General features: G+C 31.0%; 1 protein-coding gene across 2 annotated transcripts in view; it reads left to right on the top strand.

The window, feature by feature from the left end:
- Positions 1-1,472: 1,472 nt before the first annotated feature.
- The window catches only part of LOC148282218 (octopamine receptor beta-2R-like), a 138,767-nt gene continuing 133,283 nt past the window's right edge, over positions 1,473-6,956 (top strand). The window contains exons 1-2 of one of the 2 annotated variants that reach the window (XM_088225437.1): positions 1,473-1,768; positions 3,384-3,505. The gene's annotated coding sequence lies outside the window, so the exon portion shown is untranslated. The remainder of the gene's footprint in view (positions 1,769-3,383; positions 3,506-6,956) is intronic. The other variant, XM_088225436.1, reaches the window with a different exon arrangement.

Genomic DNA, 6,956 nt, shown 5'->3' with positions numbered 1-6,956 from the left:
AGGCCTGCCAAAACTTCTTCTACCCGTTCTGGGTCACCATTCCAGGATTGTTTTGGTCCATCTTGAGTCTGTGATTCTGGCTATATGACTAGCCCAGCTCCATTTCTGGTTGGCAGCCCTATGGACCACATCGGTGACCTTTGTTCTCGCTCTAATTCGTGTATTGTTTTTTTTGTCTCTCGACGAAATACCCGGAATTCTCCATTCCATGACTCTATGTGTCACTGATAATTTGTGTAAATTTTTTTTCGTGAACACAAAAGTTTCACAGCCATAATATGTCAGTACAAGGAGAATACACACATCAAAAAGTTTCTTCTTTAAGTAATGTGAATACTTCGGAAATTTTAGGATATATGAGAGCTTACTAATGCCAGCATATATATATACAATCATCAAAAGAGTTGAAAGTTTCAAATATCTAAAATTATGTGTAATGGAAAATGGGAGTTTTCAAAAAAGCTGGGATTGAGACTTGAAATAGCAAGTGCTGCATTTTATAGTATAAAAGCTGTCTAGAGATCTGATATTCACTCTATATACCTGTGTAAGTATATCGTAAAATAAATCATTTAAAATAAAATTAAAAATGCGTTGCTACTTTAAAATGTCTATGTGCTTAAATAGAAATAGAATATTATAATAGGAAAATTGAAAACGAGTCAATTTTTAACTGAATCTTCGTATGATTTTATTTTGAAAAATATATACGTTTTTTTGTAATTAAATGTAAAAACTCGACAAAGAACGAGCATATAATTTAAGTTTCGAAGGTTTAAGTATTTAAATTATTAGGGTAATCCAATTTCATTCTGAGTTAGAAATAATTAATTTGCCAAGTAAGAATCTATGTGACCCTCGGTGCAACGTGAAACAGTGTGTGTTCAAAAATTGCAATTGTATGTGTTAGTTGTCTGAAACCATTTTGACAAAAATAAATTCCCACGCGTGGGTGATGTGCCCTTAATTCTAGCGGGTCCAGAAGAAACTTCTAAAATATATAAATTTTAAATCACACATTCCTGCTGCTTCATTCAATAATGATCAATTGTTATCTTCAGCAAATCTTTTAAAACTTTCTGATAAAAGAATCCTCACTGACCTAATATTACTTTATAAAGTGATCAATTCATTGATTGACGGTCCAGATTTGCTAGAGTTAGTGTGTTTCCGTGTACCTGGTCGACATACCCGCCACAGATCTCCTTTTTGTTCTGTAAGTTCTAGGACCAACTATCACATGCACTCGCCTATCCCTAGGCCTATTACAAAGATATTAACCATAAAAGGAGGCAGGTACATGGATAATAAATACAAAAAACTATGAATTGAATCAGTGACGTTGCGGCGGTGCGTGCGGCGCGTGCGCGGAGCGACCGTGTCGGCGCTTCCCGCGACTGGGCTCGCCGCCGCTACAGCGCGAGCGCTGCTCGCTGCCACGCGCCACTCGGTACCAGCCGGTCGCCAGCGCCAGTGACGGAAATACGTCCCCGGGAGACGACGCGCCGCGCGTTGCACACGCTCATACGATCTTTACGGCAAACGACAAACGGCGCTCTTAACCTCTCGCAAATTTAATATTTAGATTTTTCTATTATTTTTATAAATGATATCGATTTTTTTTATATTCAAATTGCGAAGAATTTTTTAACATTTCCTATAAAACAGTTTTAATGCATTCGCACATTTTAAATTTGTAACATTTCGCATACTTCAAAAAAATAGAAAAGTGAACATTAAACATATTTCGTATGACTTTTTACACAAGGTAAGATTTTTTCGAATAATTTATTAAAATATGAAATTCAAAATAATAAGACTATTCGGTTGATTATGAAATGTTGATAAATTTTTCTTCGTCATTGTCAAGAAAAACATTTATAAAAAAATGTAAAGTTATTACTTGGCAAAAATTAATGTTTTATTGCGGCACATGAGCTTTACTCATACGTTTGTATGTTAAGTTTTTATTAAAATTTCGTCTCTTTTGTGCCACCACCAGGTATTTTATTTATTTTCAATACTAATTGTGTTAACAATCAGATTGACAATTGATTGAATCAGATTTTTTTAGATTTTAAAAGTTGGCATGATTATTTTTAAAAATATTTTTTACTGTCATTAATTTGTAGGTCAAATGGATATTTTCAAATAAAAATCTGCATTTCCTAAACAATAAACTTCCCACATTTAACTCATATATATTATATCCTAGTGTCTGAATCCACGATGTTCCGTTTTTGTTTTTTTTTTTTCATGTATTATTTATTTGTAGTTAAGGTATAATAGCGGGCTCAAGTTTTTTTTTAAAATTTTCAAAAACTAAATACATCACATAACGAATGAAATGTTATGTTTTTACTCACAAATTTTTCGTGCTGTATTCATAAACAGCATAATACGCTTCGATAGAAAGTTACATAATAATTTACTAAAAATTCTTTTTATTATTTTGCATAATTTGTTTCGAATCAAAACATCAAGCGATAAAATAATACCACCAATGAGCAAATATAATTGCGTTCTATTTTGTTTTTTAATCGAACGTTTGCTCAAGATAGTATTTTGATATTCACCAGTCAGAATATTCATGTTAGAGGATGAAAGCGCTAATTGGTAAAATGTATAAGTATTTTGTATTTTTAACTTATATTCTTGTCATAACATTATTTCAAGGGAAAAATTAACAAAAAATAAAAATTAAATAGAAATCCATGAATAGTGTGCGGTTATTTTTAATTTTTTTTGACAGTACAATTTTTTATTTCTTTTTAAATACTTGCGTTTTTATGATTTACCCAAACATTTCAATTTTCTACGAGTTGTAAGTTACTCACTAAAAGAAAATGGGAATCAAGTTCGGGTACAATGGGGTTTGAACCTTAAAACTCTGATCCGTAAGTCCGCAACAGTAGCCACGAGACCATAACCCAATTATTATACTTATAAGTTAGATTCATCTGGTAACCGATCTTTAATTTCTACTTTACTGCTCTGAAGCATGTTCAACAAAATTTTCATGAAAATGACGCTATGCAATACAGACAATAACAACATACAATTTAGTTATTTAACATGCATTTCATATTAGACAAAATGACACAAAAAACACCGACAAATTTCGCTTGTACTATGAAGGGTATGAAGAATGTATGAAGGGTTTCGCAAGTCAGAAATAAAGGTACTCTTAATGTTGCAATTGATTCCAATATGGCAGTTTACATCCATTTAAATTAAATTATCTTCGCTGGAACTTATCTTTGATTATCATTATTCCCTTTACGCACCTTATAGTGCATAGGACACTGTGTTGGCGCACCAACCGTAACGTATCTCGATATTTTTTGTAACATGAAGGTAAGATGATTACTTTTACAATGCAGGTGCCGGTTCAGGAACTGTTCAGGACTCCAGGACTGACAACTCTAGTGTGAAAACACATGTTTAAATACTTCGATGTTTTATGTCAACCAAGTCGGGAATTGAATCCGAGACCTCTTGGATGGTAAGCAAATGTGCTAAAAATTATTTTATTCTTCTTAGGAAATTTTGCGGGCTGCTTTTATTTACAAACAGTACCGAGGAAATAATTATAACCTTCTTTGATTACTTTCATTCTATACGAAAAAATAAGACCCTTTTAACAATAAAATTAAAAAAATAATCACAAATATTCATCACTCTCAAAACGCCGTTTTATGCATAAGTTAATCATTATAAATAAATAATTAGTAGATTGAGTTTTTTCTCTGACATTTCTTGTTGAAACTGCGTTTAAATTATAATCATAAAAATATGTATCTTTACTACATTAGACTTTTCTAATAATAAATAATAATAAAACATGAAAAAATAAGAGATAAAAATAAAGTATAATTGTAAAAAATAATAATAATACGTATTAACCAGACTGACGATGTCCAAACCCGGTCACTGGTAAAAATTTGTATATGAAAGTGGAATAAAAGTATATACGTATTTTTATTATTATAAATGGAATCATTTCTTTACAATACCGCAGAGTGTGTGCGGACCAACTACTGCTTTACAAAATTGTAACAGGAATGGTTGACTGTACAGAGCTGCTTGGTTTAATAACAATACATGTGCCAGCCAGGATTTGTAGACGGTACCACCTGTTTCATGTACTAATAAGTAAAACATCGTATGTTAAAAATGCTTTTTTTCGTAGGACTTTTTCAATGTACAATACAAAATTTAAAAATATAGATTATACAAACATCACTCTGTCAGATTTAAAATTTATACTAAAAATGTATTATGTAACTTAGTAGACATTATAATAATAAATATGTACATCTCCCCCCCCCCCCTCCTTATCCTCTCTTCAAGCATTTTTGTCCTTATCCCGCCCAATTTACAGTAACTTAATGTTCTTAAAATAAATATTTAAAAATCTTTGATTATTGAGTACTTGAAAATAACATTTTTATATGTATAAATTGTATGTATTTATTTGATATGTAATATATATATTCTTTACTAACTTTGTATACTATGTGGAAATCTGTTATTAGTTCTGAGTTTATACACTATATCTGTTTGTTTACTAAAAATATGTATGTAGAACTGTTGATTTCCCTAATAAAATAAAAATAAAAATAAAATTAAATAACTTTAGTAATTAGTACATTATGTATATTGTTATTACCAAAACATGGTTGGATCCAATTATAAAATCTTCAGATCTGGGTTTCCCTAACCATAAAATGTATCGGTGTGATTGCTCAACATTTATAAGTACTAAATCGAGAAGTGGTGGAGTATTGCTGTCGATTAATTCACACACACCTTAAAAGTAATCTCATATCGGAACAAATATTTGTCCAAGTGAGCGCAGTTTTTGAAAAAATCAAAATTTTGTGTGTTTATTTACAGATTAATCACCATTTACAGATTAAGAAAACTATCAGAGGCATTGTGAAGACATCGAGTTTTTGAGTTAAAAATACCCTAACATTATATTTGGTGACCATAATCTTCCTAACTTGTCCTGGGAAAAAAGTGAGAGTGGCTTTATTCATAATGAAAATGAGAACAATAGGGCAAGATTAATACAGGATATTAATGATTTTTTCAATTTTTCAATTTTTATCAACATAATTTTATGTTTAAAACAAATTGCTGGATTAAGTAAGTCAAATTGTGCTGACCTAAGTGTTAAAAAGTGCGTTGATCCGATCTTGTCAATTATCGATATTCAATTTACACGAAACCTGTTCGAAGCACCCTGATATTTTTTTCAATTACAAAAAGGCTGATTAAGATTAAATTATACATCAACTTTCTAAAAAAGACTGGACTTTTTAAAATAATGATAATACAGAAATACCCATTTGCCACATGTATGGAATAATTTTTAATTCTTAGATTAAATTGTCCCCAAGTTTCAACTTAAAAAAACTATCCAAAATGGTTTACCGCTGAGCTCAAAATTTAACTCAATTCAAAAAAATACTACACAAAAAATTAAAGCAAACTCGCAGCATTAATGATTATCAGCAATTTTCCAAAACAAGAAACGAATGTAAAATGCTTTCCAAGATATGTTTTAAATCTTAGGTAAAAAGTTTCGAACATTTCGCGTTTAACTCGCGTTAACAATCCAATGATGATGAATCTATTCCAGATGATAAGATTACAAATTTTACTTTTGAGAAAACAATTACGCTTTCAAAATGTCATATTAGTATTTTGTCTTGCAAGAAGAGGCTACTTTCTTTAGATGAAAATAAATCAGCAGGTCCTGATAATGTTTCGCCTATTTTTCTCAAAAAATGTGCCTCAGTAATAATTAAACCTTTCACTATCTTTTTTGATAAACTATTACCAATGGGATGTTGCCCCTCCAAATGAAAATCAAGCTAGGTATAACTCTAATATTGAGGAAGGAGAACGATTCAGAGATCAACAACTACTATCCCATATGTATCCAATCAGTTATATCCAAACTTTTTGAGTCACTCATACTTGATCAAATTCAACGTGATGTCTCAAATACTCGTTTAATAAACAGTTTGCAACACGGTTTTTTAAACGGTCAACTGCTACAAAACCTAATATTTTACTTTTATTACATATCAGAATATATACCGATTTAACTAAGGCGTTTGACAAAGTCTCTCACAAAATATTGCTTAGTAAATTGTATGGTTTGGATTTTCGCGGAGCTATCCTCGATTGGTTTCTAGGATACCAATCTGACAGGTCTCTATATGTAAAGATTAAAAATATAAAATCAGACTGTTTTTCTGCCTCCTGTGGTCTCCCACAAGGCAGTTATTTTGGGCCTGTTCTGTTTCTAATTCTTGTAAATGATATTACACCCCGTTTTCGTGATGTCGAATTTTCGCTTTTTGTGGACGATATTATTATTTTTTTTAAAATAACGGACATTATTCATTGTGAAACTCTACAATCAAAAATTAATAATTTGTTTAATTGGTGTGAAAAAAAAATTTAGTTTTTAATGTTGAAAAATGCAAAATTATGAAATTCTGCGGCAACAAGAATCCCATCGTTTTCACGTATACAATAAATTCTTCACTATTGGAAAAAGTCGCAGAGATATCTTGAATATTCTATTTGATGAAGAACTGAGTTTTATAAAACACGAGCTGAACCCGACAATGCTTTGATATTGCTGGATTTGAGTTTTTGCTAAATAGATTAATTGAACACAATTGAAATTTTAATATCAATTATTGTATTTAGTCCAAATTAGATATGTAATATTAGATATGTAATATATATAATGACAAATAAAATATTTACAATGCGAATGTTTATGGATGCTAAAATAGAGGAAGACCGAGAAAGACATGGCATGACCATATCCAACAAATACTCGAAGGTGGAAATGGTAAAAGTCGGAATAATCGGCGCGCGTGCATAAGAAGATCTATGAATGTATGGGAAGCAAGATCTGAATGCAA

Source organism: Micrasema longulum, unplaced genomic scaffold, assembly GCF_059751315.1.
Source record: "Micrasema longulum isolate JH-2025_06_02 unplaced genomic scaffold, ASM5975131v1 h1tg000361l, whole genome shotgun sequence".
In the NCBI taxonomy this organism is placed as follows: Eukaryota; Metazoa; Arthropoda; class Insecta; order Trichoptera; family Brachycentridae; genus Micrasema; species Micrasema longulum.
The sequence above is the reverse complement of the archived record's forward strand: the minus strand, read 5'-3'. Positions and strand labels throughout refer to the sequence as shown.